We start from the raw sequence: 15897 nt of genomic DNA on the forward strand, positions 1-15897 counted from the left end.
GGATGAGTGTCAGGTGAGAACTCGGCGACAAAATCTGTCAAGGACTGGGCTTTGATAGCGGTGCGCGGCTGGAACTTCACATCAAATTGTCCCAACTCAATCGCCCACTTAAGAATTCGGCCTGAAAAGTCCGCCCGTTCAAACAAGGCCTTGAGGGGAAACTCGGTCAGTACGACAATGGTATGGGCGTGAAAATAATGCGCCAACTTCCTCGAAGCCATCATCAATGCCAACGCTAGCTTTTCCAGCGGCAAATATCTCGTCTCAGCCGGCAGCAAGGTCTTGCTGACATAAAAAATTGGGAAGTGCTTGATTCCTTCAGCGCGGACTAATACCGCACTGACTGCGTGCTGGGAGACGGCAAGGTAAAGGTAGAGTTCCTCTCCCAGCTTTGGTGTAACCAATAGTGGCGGAGTAGATCGATATTCCTTGAGCTCGGCCAAAGCTCGGTCACACTCTGCGTCCCACGAGAACTTTGACTTCAATGCTTGAAAGAAAGGGCGGCAGCGATCTGATGACCGGCTTATAAACCGATTAAGCGCGGCGGCCATCCCGGCCAGATGCTGTACGTCCTTAGCCGAGCTCGGCTGTTTCAACTCCTGCACGGCTCTGATCTGAGTAGGGTCTGCTTCAATGCCTCGGTTCGTGACTAGGAACCCCAAAATTTTTTCGGATCCCACGCCAAAGGCGCACTTTGACGCATTCAAGCGCAGCTTGTGTTTCTTCAGAATGGCAAACATCTCGGCTAAGTCGGACAAATGGTTTGCTTCATGTCGGCTCTTTACCATCATATCATCGATGTAAGCCTCCATTGTCCGGCCAAGCAAAGGAGCGAACATTTTGGTCACCATCCTCTGAAAGGTTGCCCCGGCGTTCTTCAAACCAAAAGGCATGACTCGGTAGCAGAAGAGTCCCTTTGGAGTCGTGAAAGAGGTGATCTCTCGGTCAGGCCCATGCATGGCGATCTGGTGATAACCGCGGTACGCATCCAAGAAACTGAGCCTATTGTGTCCAGCCGTCAAGTCCACTAGCTGGTCAATGCGCGACAAAGGGAAGTTGTCTTTGGGACAAGCTCGGTTGACTGTCTTGTAGTCGACACAAACTCGCCACTTTCCATTCTTCTTAGGCACCACTACTGTGTTGGAAATCCACCGAGGATAGTGCACTTCCTGAATTGCTCGTGCCTCAAGCAGGTTCTTTACCTCCTCTGCAACTACCTCGGCGTGATGCAGCGCCGATCTCCTTGTTCGCTGGATGATTGGCTTTGCTCCAGGGAAGACATTGAGGTGATGGCAGATAAAACTTGGATCGAGGCCAGGCATGTCGTAAGGCGACCATGCAAAGACTTCGATATTCGCCATCAAAAACTCAATCATCTCGGTCCTCTCTATAGCCGTGAGACTTGAACTGAGCAAGAAGAACTTGTCCGGCTGCTCTGTATCAATCCGCACCTCGACCAATTCTTCAACAGCCTTATCTTCGGCCTTGGTGCCCACATCATCCAAGACACCCTGGTCCTCCGGTCCCTCAATCATTTGAACGAATCTTTTGGCAGCCCGGCTTCCGTTGACCGCCACGAAGCACTGCTTGGACATGACCTGATCGCCCCAAATCTCCTCGATTGCCCCCACAGCCAAGGGGAATCTCATCACCTGGTGATAAGTCGATGCTACAGCTTGCATGGCGTGCAGCCATCCCCTTCCAAGGATAAGGTTGTACGTCGAAGGCACTTGTAGCACCCAAAACTCAACTTGTTTGACCACGGATCCCGCTTTGACCGGCAGGATAATCTTTCCCAAAGGCCACTCTGGTTGTGAGTTGAATCCGACCAGTGGCGAAGTTGCCGGAGCCAAATCTGTCTCCCGGAGTTTAAGCTGCTTGAACGCATCATAGTACATGATCTCGACCGAGCTTCCCTGATCGATCAAGATTCGCTTAACATCAAAGTCCTTGACGCGTAGTGTGACTACTAAGGCATCGTTGTGCGGCGTCTGGATACGCTCTAGATCCCGTGAGGTGAAACTAATCACGTCTTTTTCTTCAGTCTTTCCCCTTTTGATGGCAGGCTGTACCGACAAAACTTCCCTCATATGCTCTGCCTTTTTTATCATGCCCCGGAGTTCGCAAACACGCTCCGGTTCCACGATGCCGTGGATGACATTGATAACTCCTTGTGGTGGTGCGTCTCGGTCATCCTGTCCCCTGGGATCGACCGGAGCCTAATTCGGCTTCACGCCGCCATCAATGTAAAGGTCCAGGTGCCCGACTGCGACTAGCTCTTCTAAGTGTTGCCTCAAAGGAAAACAGTCCTCAGTTCGGTGGCCTCTCTCCCGGTGGAATGTGCAACGATACCGCGGATTGTAGCCCTTTTGTCCATCGCCCAACTTAGGAGGAAACCGGACATACTCCTCGTCTCGGATTTCACCAAGTATGCGATAGATTGGAATCTTGAAGACCGTGGTTATGCCAGTCCTTGCCTTCATCCTTCTGTTTGCGTCTGCTACGTCATCTCGGGGGTAATCATCCCGGTCATTCCGACGTCCTCTACCCCGGTTCTTACGATTCGAACCACGGTCCGATTCCTCTGCTCGGTCACTTGAGCGGCTGGACTCTTGCCCAACTGCGTGCACTTTGCCTGCTGTCTTCTTGTCTGTTGCTACCGGAGTGGCCTTCACGGTAGAGGCTGACGCGTCATCCTCTACTCGGATGTGCTCATTAATGCGCTGCATGAGCTGGCCCATGGAGGTCGGCTGGTGCATGGTAAGCGAGTCCCGCAGTCTATGTCCGACCGGGAGACCACGCTTGTATTGCGTGATTGCAAGGTTGACCGGGCAATCCAAGATCTCGTTGAAGGTTTCCCAGTACCTTGAGTTGTATACCTTCAGTGTGTCGCTCGGTTCCATCTTGACACTTAGCAAATGATCGACTTCCTTTGGTGTCTTTGTGTTGGTTTTGAAGCGTGTAACAAACGCCTCGGCCAACTGATGCCACCGTTGTATGCTCCCTTCCGGCAACCTCTCGAACCACTTTAAGCCCAGCTCGCCTAAACTTGACGGGAAGATTAGGCACATAAGTTCGTCATTGCGCCTATGTCCGGCCATAACCTGTCGGAAGTGGCTCACATGCATGTATGGATCGGTTTTTCCGTCGAAAAGTGTGAACTTAGGCTGGTGGAAGCCTGTCAGAAGAGGTGTTGTTTCTATATCCACGGAAAAAGGGGTGGCGCTCAGCCTAGCCAAGTCCATATCATCAAAGAGTGGCACTGCTTGGCGGGGTGGAGGCATTCCGACCTCCTCGCTGGCGTGAACCCCGTAGGATAGCCGCTGGAAGGCAGGTATTCTCTGAGCTTTGCGCCGGCGAGCCTGCTCCTTTAAGACCGCTCGTAAATCCTCTGACTGAGCGGAGTAAGAATACCTCGACGTCGTCGCCGGACGTGAGGGTTTGTAAGTGCTGTCTTGCGCGCTAGACTTTTCTGCATGCGCGTCGGAATCACCAACCTGGTAACTTCTGGTAATAGATATGGACTGAGTACGTCGCGGACTCTGGCGCCTGAACGACGGGATGGGGTGCGCTCACTGTGGTCTCCCACTCCAGCTACACCCTTCCCTTTGACATGCCGCTTCAGATCCTCCATCTCCGCTGCCATTCGCCGGATGACAGCGTCTTGATCCCTCAACTTATTTTCCAGACGTCTGGCGTGTGAGTCTCTCCTCCGCCGGTGACCGTCTGGACTCCGTGAATGTCCATGACTTCTTCCGCGCTTATCCCGCGCGTCCCCTGACTGTCCTCCGGTGGGCGTCCCCAAGTCCGCCATTGGATGGATGGCGGGAGGACCTTCTCTCCTTCGGGTGTACTCCGGGGTAGCTCCGTCTATGGCAGACAACGGAAACTCGTCGTTGTTCGCCATGGACGGCGATCAGATGAATCTGGAAGACAAGGTTTTGTCTGTCAAGCTTCCCACAGACGGCGCCAATTGTACGGGGAGCAAATATTCCGGCAAGTCCGTACTCCTTTCTTCCGAATTCCGTTTATGTCCGATCACCTGCGCGCAAAGAATGGTGAGCTACCCGGCGGTGTGTGGCCGGAAAAACCCTCCGACGATCAAGTTAGCACACACCTTAGGATAGAGGGAGAGAGAGAGAAGTGTTTTAGTGTAAGAACTTCCTTACAGAGTGTTCATCCGTCGCGTATGGGGGGCGCAGACATGCTTATATACCCTCTGCGCCCCATATCTACTCCCAGTCATCCCCTGACACGTGGCTCCGCTATCCCATCTGTCAGCATAAACCTTGCTGAACATCACCTAATCTCAACTGCCTGCCTTCATCCTGGAGCTCGGCAGCCGAGCTACTCTATCCGTTGCCGTGCCGTGCTTCATGTCCAAGCACTTCACTGGCTACACCCAAGGAGGACCGGGCTAGGCGACATCTCGGCAAAGCCCAGCCCGAGGCACCTCCTGTGGCCGGCCTTTCTGCCGGTCAAACAGTTATCTCGGCTGACCACGCCTTTCCGGGCGCCGGTCACTCAGCTTGTCTTGCTTCGGCCATCGCCCGATCGAGCAGCTCGGTCCAACCGAGCAGCTTCTTTACGGTCTGGGGCGACACACACTCGGCCCAAGTTCTGGCAGCCCATCTCTTGGCGGATAGTCAATCATCTCGGCCCCATGCATCGTTGGGCTCTCAACCTGCTCGGCCGTTACCTCGGCCCAACTCCAGATCATAAATCACCCTCTCAGATACCTTGCCTGACAATTTGGGATATAATCCAGTCCCCACTCTTTTCCTTGAGTATTATATTGAAGTCTATCAAATGCATATACTAAACAGTCCCTGCAAGCGTTTTCAGTTATGTCAGGGGTGCATTGCATAAAGCAATATAACTGCTGAGAACCAATGATCTTGGCTTCTCCTGTTGCAAATTTTGTTTTTGTTTTTGTTTTTGTTGTTGAAGAACCAAAAGCAGCCTTAGTAATAAGGCCATCCATTGTATTTGCCAATACTTGATCCAACCTCTCAGGATTGTAGAAAGAATAGTTTGCAATAAACGCCAGGACCATGTTCTGCCTTGGAGAAGAAAGAATAGTTTGCATGTCGTACAACACATTCCACATAGTATATAATAGTTTTTTTTTTCCTGATTTGGGCAGTATTGTGTGATGGAATGTGAAGCATCTTGTGCAAAGGCTTGGCAATCTTGTGCGGCAATGTGCGCTGGGCAAGAGCTAAGTGCATACACTGTTTTCGTCTCTACCAAAGGTGGAGTTGTAGAAGTTGGTCAGGGGGTTTTGAGAGGAGAGATTAGCAAGGAGGTTGTTGAGATTGTTTTGAAACACACTACTGTTATTTGTGTAATTAAATTGGTTATCACAAACATGTAAGAGGTAGGTTCCAGAGGTAGCTGAACTAACAAATTGTGGAAAGAAGAGAATGAATGGAATAGTTCCTGAGAAGTGGAGAAGAGAGACCATATCTCTCTATTCCTCCAATAGTATGAGAATTGTGTTTGAGAGATGATGCAAATCTATCCACGCCATTAAAACTTTAAATAGTCAATCTTACTTGTATGGTAACGATTATGTTTAAATAAGAACTTGTGAATTAAAAAAAAATAAAAATAAAAAACTTCGTTGGTTTAGTTTTTGAAAAGAATTTTGAGTTTTAAATTTATTTTAAAATATAAGTTGTTGAAAAGAGTTTTAAAAATTGAAAATTTGTTTGTTATGAGTTTCGAAAATAATTTTTGAATGATTTGTAATTTTTTCTTTTTATTATAGTTGAATAGATGTGTATAAGAAAAAAATTAATTGATTGATATGTAAATGTAAGAGAAGAAGAAGAAAGAAAAGAGGAGAAATAAGCGAGAAAAAAAGAAAGAAAAAAAAAGTGATTCATTATTATTTTTATTTATGTTTACGTTTTCAAAGAATTTGTAAATTTTTAACTTAAAATTTTCTTCTAAAATTTTATAAATCCAATGTGATTCATCAATAGTTTTGATGATGGGAGTTAAATCACCACGCGGCACGGGCGCAAACTCTTTATCACAAATGTATTTATGTTGTTCTAACAAGGGAATATGAATTAAGACATTGTTTATGCTTAATGAAATAGCCTTTTCCTGTATTTGCATTGGAAGGTATTTATATAAAAAATTATTGCCAAGAAGGAAATCTCTATGCATATACGGAAAACATAAAATTTTTGGTATAATGAATTTGCTATCATTTAACCAAATAGCTATATTTTTAGCCTTGAATTGTATGGAAGTATGGTTGCCATCTATTCCGGTAACTAAAATTAGATGTTTCATTAATGTCCATTTTTCTTTTGGTATGGCATTCCATTTACATGAGCTGACTGTAGCTCCTGTATCTATGAGAACACTGAGGCTATAGGGTTTATAACCTGCAAAATTAAATGTTCCCAATACATATGTATATCTTCTTTTTCCTTGGCTAGGAGAAAAAATAATATCATCATTTTTTGTTTGAAAATGATACACATATGCGGACTTGATATGTTCAAGTTTTCTTGTTCCTGGAAAAATAGGAATCTGAACATTGTTTGAAGTAATAGATTCTTGATTAGAATTATTACTTGATTCTCCAATGCTTAACTTTGAAAATGATTTGTTAGAAAAATCTTTTTCAAATACAGAAGTTGATCTTTTAATTTTTGGAACTGTATTTTCAATATATAAATTTTTTCCTGATGCCTGCATTTGTAATTGTGCAGGTTTTTTTATTTTAGAAAATTCTCCTTGTCCCACTAGGTCTTGGATTAACCATTGTCGAGGGACTTCTAAATCGCTCCAATTTATTAGACGAGGTTGTATTACCGTGTCAAGTGGTCTTGGTTCAAAGATCTCAACGATTTTATTATCGTTTGATCTTGTTTTTGTTTCAGGAAATTTGGTTAATTCGTGAATTGTTTTCCAACGAATAGCCAAATCATGAGAATTTGATTTCATTCCTAATCCTTGTGTTTTAATTCTTATTCTGACTGTATCTTCAAGATTATGATCATTTATGGAAATAAAGAAATTTGGTCTAACATTAAACCAAACTACTCCATTAGCCAAATTAGACTGAATTCCTCCAATGATTGCTTTCATTGGGTCGGAAAATCTTTTGTCAAAAATTACTGCCAAAATAGGAGTATCTATCCCTTGGCGAAATAAGGCTGTTATGGTTACATGAATTAATCCAATATGAATATATTGAATTTCAGGATATTCCTTTTTCCATCTTGCAACCTTTTTCTTATCAAAAAAAGGAAGATCAATATTTCCTTCTTCTGACCATTTCGCTTGAGTGTTACCACTGTATTGTTCAAACACTCTTGCTGAAAAGAAGTTAAATTTTGAAAGTTTATAAATTTCTGGAACAACAACTTCTTGCATTTTTTCAAATTTTGCTAATTCTTCGTCGGTAAAAGTTTTTTCTTCTCCGATTACATCTCCGAGTCGAATTGCCTGTAATTCTTCTTGAGATATACTATTTGCTTCTTGAGATATTTCTTGACTATTATTAGTCATCATGAAGATTAGTTCTTCATCTGAACTTTCTTCGTCACTAGAAATTTCATATAAGATTTCTTCTTCATCAGAAATTTCTTCCCCATATATTATTTCAAAATCTTGTTCTTCAAGGACTTTGATCATTTTCTTTGCACTTTTTCCCCTTTTTGGGCATTCGGGTGCATAGTGACCTTCTTCGTTACAAATGTAAACTTGTTGGTTTCTTTTTTCGAATATACTTTTTCTTTTTTGAAAAAGTTTTGTTCTTTTTCCAAGGTTTCTATTTCCATAAATAGTGTGTATCAGTGTATATAATTGTAAAAACTGTAGCAAAGAGCAAATAATTGTAGTCGTTTTGTATTTATTTTTGTCTCTTTGTATTTACTTTTAGATAGATTTTTCAAAAAGCCTACGACTAGGCTTGCCTAACTAGTTAGAAAAATTGGCAACTTTTAAGACAAAAAGTCTTATAAAGTTAGATATGTTAGATATAAGTTAGATATGCAATAAGTTCTATTTTGTTTGTATTCTTTTCTTGTAAGTCTATATATTGGCCTTTATGCCAACATAATGGAGCATGTAAATTCCCTTCAACTTCTCTCCATCTTTTTGCTCTCTTCTTTGTCTCTAAGTTCTCTATCATAATTTTATAACTTCACCATAATTCCATAAGTAAAAAGATCCTTTCCTTTTTAGTTTTGTAATTGGTATCAGAGCTTGGTGAAGAGCTTTGAAAAGTAAGATCAAGCTATGTAAGTATTTCTATCTATGTATAAATTTTTGATATATATATAAGTTTGTATGGTGTGTTTTATGATATAAAAAAAAAATTTTAAGTTAAAAATTTCGTCTAAGTTTTTTGTGTATCTTTTGTATTTTATATCTTCATAATTATTTGTTTCATTTTTAGTTATTGTAAAACCTATATGCTTAGTGTATGTCAAAGCCCATATACTCATTAAGATCTTTTGACTATTGGCCATAATTAAGTCTTTAAGATCATAAAAGAGAGGTTTTAGGCACCAGATAATACACTAGGAGGGTCTTAGGTACCAACAACAATCTAAAATGGCAATTAATTCTGATGATATAATATGCTTTGGAAATACAAAAAATAATGTTAATAATAAATATGATCATAGTCTGCATATTACTAAAGAATCTGCAAATATAAATAGTGTGTGTTCTAGTTTAAATAATATTACTGATATTATGTGTTCTTGGTTTTCTAAATTAGATAAAAATCAAAAAACAAATCAAAAATATCTAGAGACTAAAGTTGAGTCTATAGAATCTAAAATAGACAATTTGGGTTCTATAATAAATATTGATTTAAATAAAGAAGCAAAAAACCAAATAAACAATTTGGTGACAAAATTAGAAACTATATCTTTCATAAACAATGATAGAATGAATAGTCCAGGAGATAGTGACATCCCTAGGCTATTTTATGGTACAGAAGATATTATGGTACTTCAAACCAATACCTATAATAAAACTGAATATGAAAATATTGTTGAAATATTGGATTATTGGAGAAAATTATATAAAGACTCAAACTTAGGTATTGATGAAAGAAATAGGCTACTGGATCAGATAAGAGAAACTTATCTAGAAAATGAAGCCCTTTTACAACACTTTAATTATGATATTAATATGTCAACTAATGATGATGACAGCCAATCATCCTCATCTGAAGAATCAATAGATCAAGATATTTCATCAGAAATAAATAAAGGGAAAAGAAAGGCAGAAGAGCCAATTGATCCCGAATTATTTGGCACATGGGGAGATGGAGAAAATTTTGACTTTATTCAAACAAATGAAGTTAAAAATGATATTAACATTGGAAGTACCTCAAATCCTACACCTGAGCCAGTAATATCTAGAAAAGATAATAATCATAAGTATCCAATAGCTCAAAATGGTATTTATTTAGACTTGTCTCATGTTCCTTTTAAGGATCAACCACAAGCAATAGATGATTTGGCACAATCCTTGTCCATCATAATTACCAATTATAAAAATAGTTGGTCAAAGGAAAAATTCCTTGATTATATTGCAGCAACTCTCCAGGGAGATGTGTTGCAATGGTTAAGACACTGGAAAAAATCTGAAATTGGAAAAAGTCAAAAAACGGCTTTGTTAACAAATTTTCTCACACTTGACACAATTTTAGCTGAATTTGCAAAAATCATAAAAGAAAATTTATGTGGTTTTGCAGGAGATACTAATTTGCAAGCAGATGCAAATTATATTTTGACTAAATTAGAATTATGTAATATTTGTCTTTTTGAAGATTATGTTCAAATTTTTAAAAAATATTATTATCTTATTGATCCACCCGCAAATCAACCCTGGTTAGATCAATTTTTTCATAAACTCCCTAATCCATGGGATGAGTTATGCATTAAAACATATCCTGATTTTCTCAAAAAAATGGAGAAGGAAGAATACGATAATCTTGGTTTTCGCATTAATTATGTTCTAAGGCTGATAGCAGATCGGTGTCTAGAAGTAAAGGCGAAAAAACAAATAAAAAATTAAATTTCTAACTCACCATATGGTCAAAAATGTTGTGATAAAATTTTAAAAGAAAATTGGAAAATTGGTTGTAATACATTTCCTAAAAGAAAAAGGATTTTCCAAAAAGCGTAGAAAATATAAATGGAAACCTTAGAAAAAGAACAAAACTCTTTCAAAAAAGAAAAAGTATATTCGAAAAAAGAAACCAACAAGTGTTTCAAAAAAGAAAACTTGTAAATGTTACATTTGTAACGAAGAAGGTCACTATGCACCCGAATGCCCAAAAAGGGGAAAAAGTGCAAAGAAAATGATCAAAGTCCTTGAAGAACAAGATTTTGAAATAATATATGGAGAAGAAATTTCTGATGAAGAAGAAATCTTATATGAAATTTCTAGTGATGAAGAAAGTTCAGATGAAGAACTAATCTTCATGATGACTAATAATAGTCAAGAAATATCTTAAGAAGCAAATAGTATATCTCAAGAAGAATTACAGGCAATTCGACTTGGAGATGTAATCGGAGAAAAAAAAACTTTTACCGACGAAGAGTTAGCAAAATTTGAAAAAATGCAAGAAGTTGCTGTTCCAGAAATTTATAAACTTTCAAAATTTAACTTCTTTTCAGCAAGAGTGTTTGAACAATACAGTGGTAACACTCAAGCGAAATGGTCAGAAGAAGGAAATATTGATATTCCTTTTTTTGATAAGAAAAAGGTTGCAAGATGGAAAAAGAAATATCCTGAAATTCAATATATTCATATTGGATTAATTCAAGTAACAATAACAGCCTTATTTTGCCAAGGGATAGATACTCCTATTTTGGCAGTAATTTTTGACAAAAGATTTTCCGACCCAATGAAAGCAATCATTGAGGAATTCAGTCTAATTTGGCTAATGGAGTAGTTTGGTTTAATGTTAGACCAAATTTCTTTATTTCCATAAATGATCCTAATCTTGAAGATACAGTCAGAATAAGAATTAAAACACAAGGATTAGGAATGAAATCAAATTCTCATGATTTGGCTATTCGTTGGAAAACAATTCACGAATTAACCAAATTTCTTGAAACAAAAACAAGATCAAACGATAATAAAATCGTTTAGATTTTTGAACCAAGACCATTTGACATGGTAATACAACCTCGTCTAATGAATTGGAGCGATTTAGAAGTCCCTCGACAATAGTTAATCCAAGACCTAGTGGGACAAGGAGAATTTTCTAAAATAAAAAAACCTGCACAATTACAAATGCAGGCATCAGGAAAAAATTTATATATTGAAAATACAGTTCCAAAAATTAAAAGATCAACTTCTGTATTTGAAAAAGATTTTTCTAACAAATCATTTTCAAAGTTAAGCATTAGAGAATCAAGTAATAATTCTAATCAAGAATCTATTACTTCAAACAATGTTCAGATTCCTATTTTTCCAGGAACAAGAAAACTTGAACATATCAAGTCCGCATATATGTATCATTTTCAAACAAAAAATGATGATATTATTTTTTCTCCTAGCCAAGGAAAAAGAAGATATACATATGTATTGGGAACATTTAATTTTTCAGGTTATAAACCCTATAGCCTCAGTGTTCTCATAGATACAGGAGCTACAGTCAGCTCATGTAAATGGAATGCCATACCAAAAGAAAAATGGACATTCACTACAAGAAAAGTAGGTTTATGAGACGAAATTATTTGCGACGGCACACTTGCCCTCTCAAAAAGTCACTTTTTGCGACGGCAAAAAATGCCGTCTCAAAAAAGCAGAGTATTTGCGACGGCACCATTTGCTGTCTCAAAAAAGCAGAGCATTTGTGACGGCACTATTTGCCGTCTCAAAAAATGAGAGTATTTGCGACGGTATTTTTTGCCGTCGCAAATACTCTCATTTTTTGAGACGGCAAATAGTGCCGTCGCAAATGCTCTGCTTTTTTGAGACGGCAAATGGTGCCGTCGCAAATACTCTGCTTTTTTGAGACGACATTTTTTGCCGCCGCAAAAAGTGCCTTTCGTGTTTTTTTTTTTGTTTTTAGCAAATATTTTTTAAATTTTAAATATTTTTTTTTAAATGCACCTTATTTAGATGTATCTAAAAAATAAAAAATTATGAAAAAATATTTTTAAAAATTAATAAATACATAAAAATACAAAAAAAAATGTATTGAATTATTATATATATATTTTTTATTTTTGGTATTTAGTGAATTTTTAAAAAAAATTTATAATTTTTTTATTTTTTAGGTGTATTTATGTTAGGTGTGTCTAAAGATTAAAAAAATACTTAAAATATTAAAAAAATTCAGTAAAAACAATATAACACGGAAAACAAGAAAGTATAATTTTCTCAAAAGAGTTTTTGAAAAACTCTAACCTAGCATAGTGATTGTGGTTTTGAGATAGCTTCATATATATACAGTCACAAAATGGTTTGAATAAATTCAATAGTATTTTTCTGTCACAAAAAAAATTTAAAAAAACAATATCTTCTTACTCTTTTGATATAATATTTCTCTTTTCATTCATTTTTTCATCTTCATGTCTCTCTGTCTCTATCTTTCTCTCTTCTCTTTATCTCTTTCACTCATCACTCTTTTTTCTCTATCTGTCTGTTTCTCTCTCTCATTTTCTCTCTATGTCTCTCGCTTATCTCTCTTCTCTATATCTCTTTCATCTGTTTTCTCTCTCTGTCTCTCTCGCTCATCTCTCTATCTCTCTCATTTCTTTTTTGTTCTCTCTCTCTCTTATCTTTCTATCTCTCTTTATCTCTCTCGCCCATTTCTCTTCTCTCTCTATCTCTCTGTTTTTCTGTGTCTCTCTCTCGCTCATCTCTTTTCGCTCTATTTCTCTCTCTTTTTGTCTATCTCTCGCTCATCTCTTGTTTCTCTCTCTTTTTCTATCTCTCCATTTATCTCTCTCTCTATCTCTTTTTCTGTCTATCTCTCTCTCTCTCCCTGTCTCTCTCTCACTCATCACTCTTCTCTCTCTCTTTCTCTCTCTCTACTTGTCTATTTGTCTATGTCTCTACCTGTAGTGATTTGAGCTTACATCTGTCTTCAGCGATGATTTTTGTATGGGATATATGTTTCACGATGTACTATGTAATAACACAACTTATGGCAAATCCAGTTACTACTTACCATTTTTAGAGGCTCTTTTCTATCATATAATTTCATAGAACAGAACTTTGTTTAGTCCCTGTCCCTGGTATGATTGATTATGATATGAACATATATTTCTTCTTCTTACAGGTACTTAGTGATCCCAAATGTCGAGAGTGATGGTAGAGACGAATGGGAGATCAGATCGTCCATTGGCTTGGACTCAACGCTTGATAAATAAAATTTTCAATTAAAGTGAGTTATTTAATTTTTCTTGTGCAGTTGGATGAACATTTTTCTCGTCCTATGAAAGAATTTGTTTCCCTGTGTTTAGAGAAGGCTCCTTCTGAGGTAGGTATCTATGCCCGCAAAATTCCTGCCTTTTTTTTACTCATCTTATTGTGAAATTTTGTGGTGTAGATTCTGGAGAAACTTATGGGTCATTCACAACACTGGATGTTCTTGCTAAGAACTATTTTCTTATGTAGTTCACTTTCCATAGAAAATCCTAAATGGTTGAGAAGTGCTATGTTGGGTTGTGTTTAATTTGATCTTTTTCTTATGATCAGTAACAATTAATTTGATCTGCCTCTTCTTGCAGGCTTCACAATGAAAAAAACATACTGAGAGAATTTTTGGGCCTTTTAGCACTTTTTGGTGCCATGTCTCCATGTATACTTCCAATAACAATCTTTGATATTCATACTTGATATTGTGTTGCACTCATTTTGGATACTAGTTAACTAACACACATGGCCTGGATTCCTAAAATATACTTACAATAATAAAAAGGAAATCTTTACTAACATATAGTTGCTCTCCCTCATGCTTGACATCTACATAATTTATGTTAGATCATGTATGATTTTGACTCCGCTTGCTGCTGAATTTTGTTGGATGCTTTCAATACCGTTAAGTTAGGAAAAATTTAGGTCTTTATGATACTAAAATGTATTTGCCAGCACATAATGTTTTGGTACAGTAAACATTTAACCATTGTGACAGTTACCATCCTGATGACAGTGAACTTTCTAGAGTAAAAATTTGATACTTTACAAGGTCAAATAGTTGTCTAGGTGATGTTAATGAATAATGAATGTGTAAATAGTTATTGAGGGCTGCCTTCACATGTTGGGTTGTCTTGCCAAATATTGCTTTATTAGCAATGTTTTCCCTCTTGATTACTTTAGATGGTTAATATTTTTCTTGAAATGTAGCTCAACCTCTAAGCAGGTGGATTGTCCAATGCATAGAGTCTACCCTAGAGTCCATACCATACCATGTTTCCAGACAGCCTAAGCAACTCTAGACATTCAGTGTGGCTTGTTGTCCAATCAAGGACCTAGTTGATTGACCCAAGTACAAAAGGTTATTATCCTTGATTTATTTACTCCCTTCTTAATTCTAGAATTTCTATTTAATCTATCAAATATCAAATTAGCATGGCCTCAGGTGTAATCCTTGATCAGTTTGCATTACTCTATAAAAATTGACAGTTTTTGTTTTTGTTTTTGTTTTGTTTCCTATATAAAGGAAAAGAGAAATTGGAGAAGCAGTCCATTTTATGCTCCGTTTGGAGGAGGAGCTCGATTTTGTCCAGGGGTAGAGTTGGCTCGCCTTCAAATTGCTCTCTTTCTTCATTACTTCGTTACTACATACAGGTTATTTTCATCCCTCAAATACTTGTGAAAAACATTATACAGACAAACAGACTTTTACGTAGTACCAAAATAAAAAATAAAAAACTTAAGAAAAATTATGTTGCATTAATTAATGGTTGTAAAAGATGTCCTCAAATTATGGGTTTGTTTTTTGAGGGTTTATATATATATATATATATATATATCACCAAATACGTTTCACCATTTTCTTCAACTTCTTAGATAGATCCACACAATAAACTCTACCATATTTGCATGTAGGACACATCACATTCAAAAATTAATGGTGGGTCTCATTATTTATTTATAAATATGATGGATTATATACATATTGTTTTTTGTGTGGATGATGTGAAGAAATTATGCTGTAAATGAAGTTCTTATTTCGCTGCAAATTATTTTGGTAGGTAGACCCAACTCAAGGAGGATCGGATGTCTTTCTTTCCTTCAGCTCGATTAGTGAATGGCTTTCAAATCCAAATAACCAGACGGGATGACGAGTTGAAAAAAATAAAATTTTTATTTTCCCATTATATACATTACATACTGTGTCCCTCCATATTTCAACCTTGAGGAAAACTGAGGGTTGAATATTTTGTAACCAATTTTCATAGTACAGATTTGTATTGTGGTGATGAAACATTCGACCCTCCTTCAAGCTTGCAGGTGAATTGAATATGTGAGATTGTGCGACTCAAAAAGGAAAGATTTTGTGGGATGAGGTGAAAATTTTAAGATCAAAACTGTAAGTGGAATGAAGAATTTGTTGGGACATTGTTAGTCTTTTTATTAAAACTGAGTTAAGTAACAGAAGTGATCATTGGTTACCTTTGTGAACTCTTGCTCTGTTTGAATCGTGAATTTATAAATGGAGAAAAAAGTAATTTATATTCATTTATAGTGTTTATTTTTTTCATTTCTTTTATATTTTTAAATTTTATCGGAGGATAATTATGGAACATTATGTAGTGGGATAATTTTGTTGATGTGTAATTATGAATGGAAGAATATTTTATTATGAAGAAACTGTTATCTTATACTGGATTTTTTATATTATTATGTAATTATTATGGAGAAATTTTAATACTTTTAATA

The 15897-nt window shown here is 37.6% G+C and overlaps 1 long non-coding RNA gene and 1 pseudogene across 1 annotated transcript; one reads left to right on the forward strand and one right to left on the reverse strand.

The window, feature by feature from the left end:
- The window catches only part of LOC145799918 (cysteine-rich receptor-like protein kinase 14), a 172583-nt pseudogene that overhangs the window by 9501 nt on the left and 147185 nt on the right, over nucleotides 1-15897 (reverse strand).
- On the forward strand, nucleotides 13219-15651 carry LOC145799797 (uncharacterized). Its single transcript, XR_014341324.1, has 3 exons — nucleotides 13219-14509; nucleotides 14675-14802; nucleotides 15210-15651. It is a non-coding gene; the product is annotated as an uncharacterized LOC145799797 (long non-coding RNA).

This window comes from Camellia sinensis, chromosome 9 (genome assembly GCF_055761805.1).
Source record: "Camellia sinensis isolate YWXY chromosome 9, ASM5576180v1, whole genome shotgun sequence".
NCBI lineage: Eukaryota > Viridiplantae > Streptophyta > Magnoliopsida > Ericales > Theaceae > Camellia > Camellia sinensis.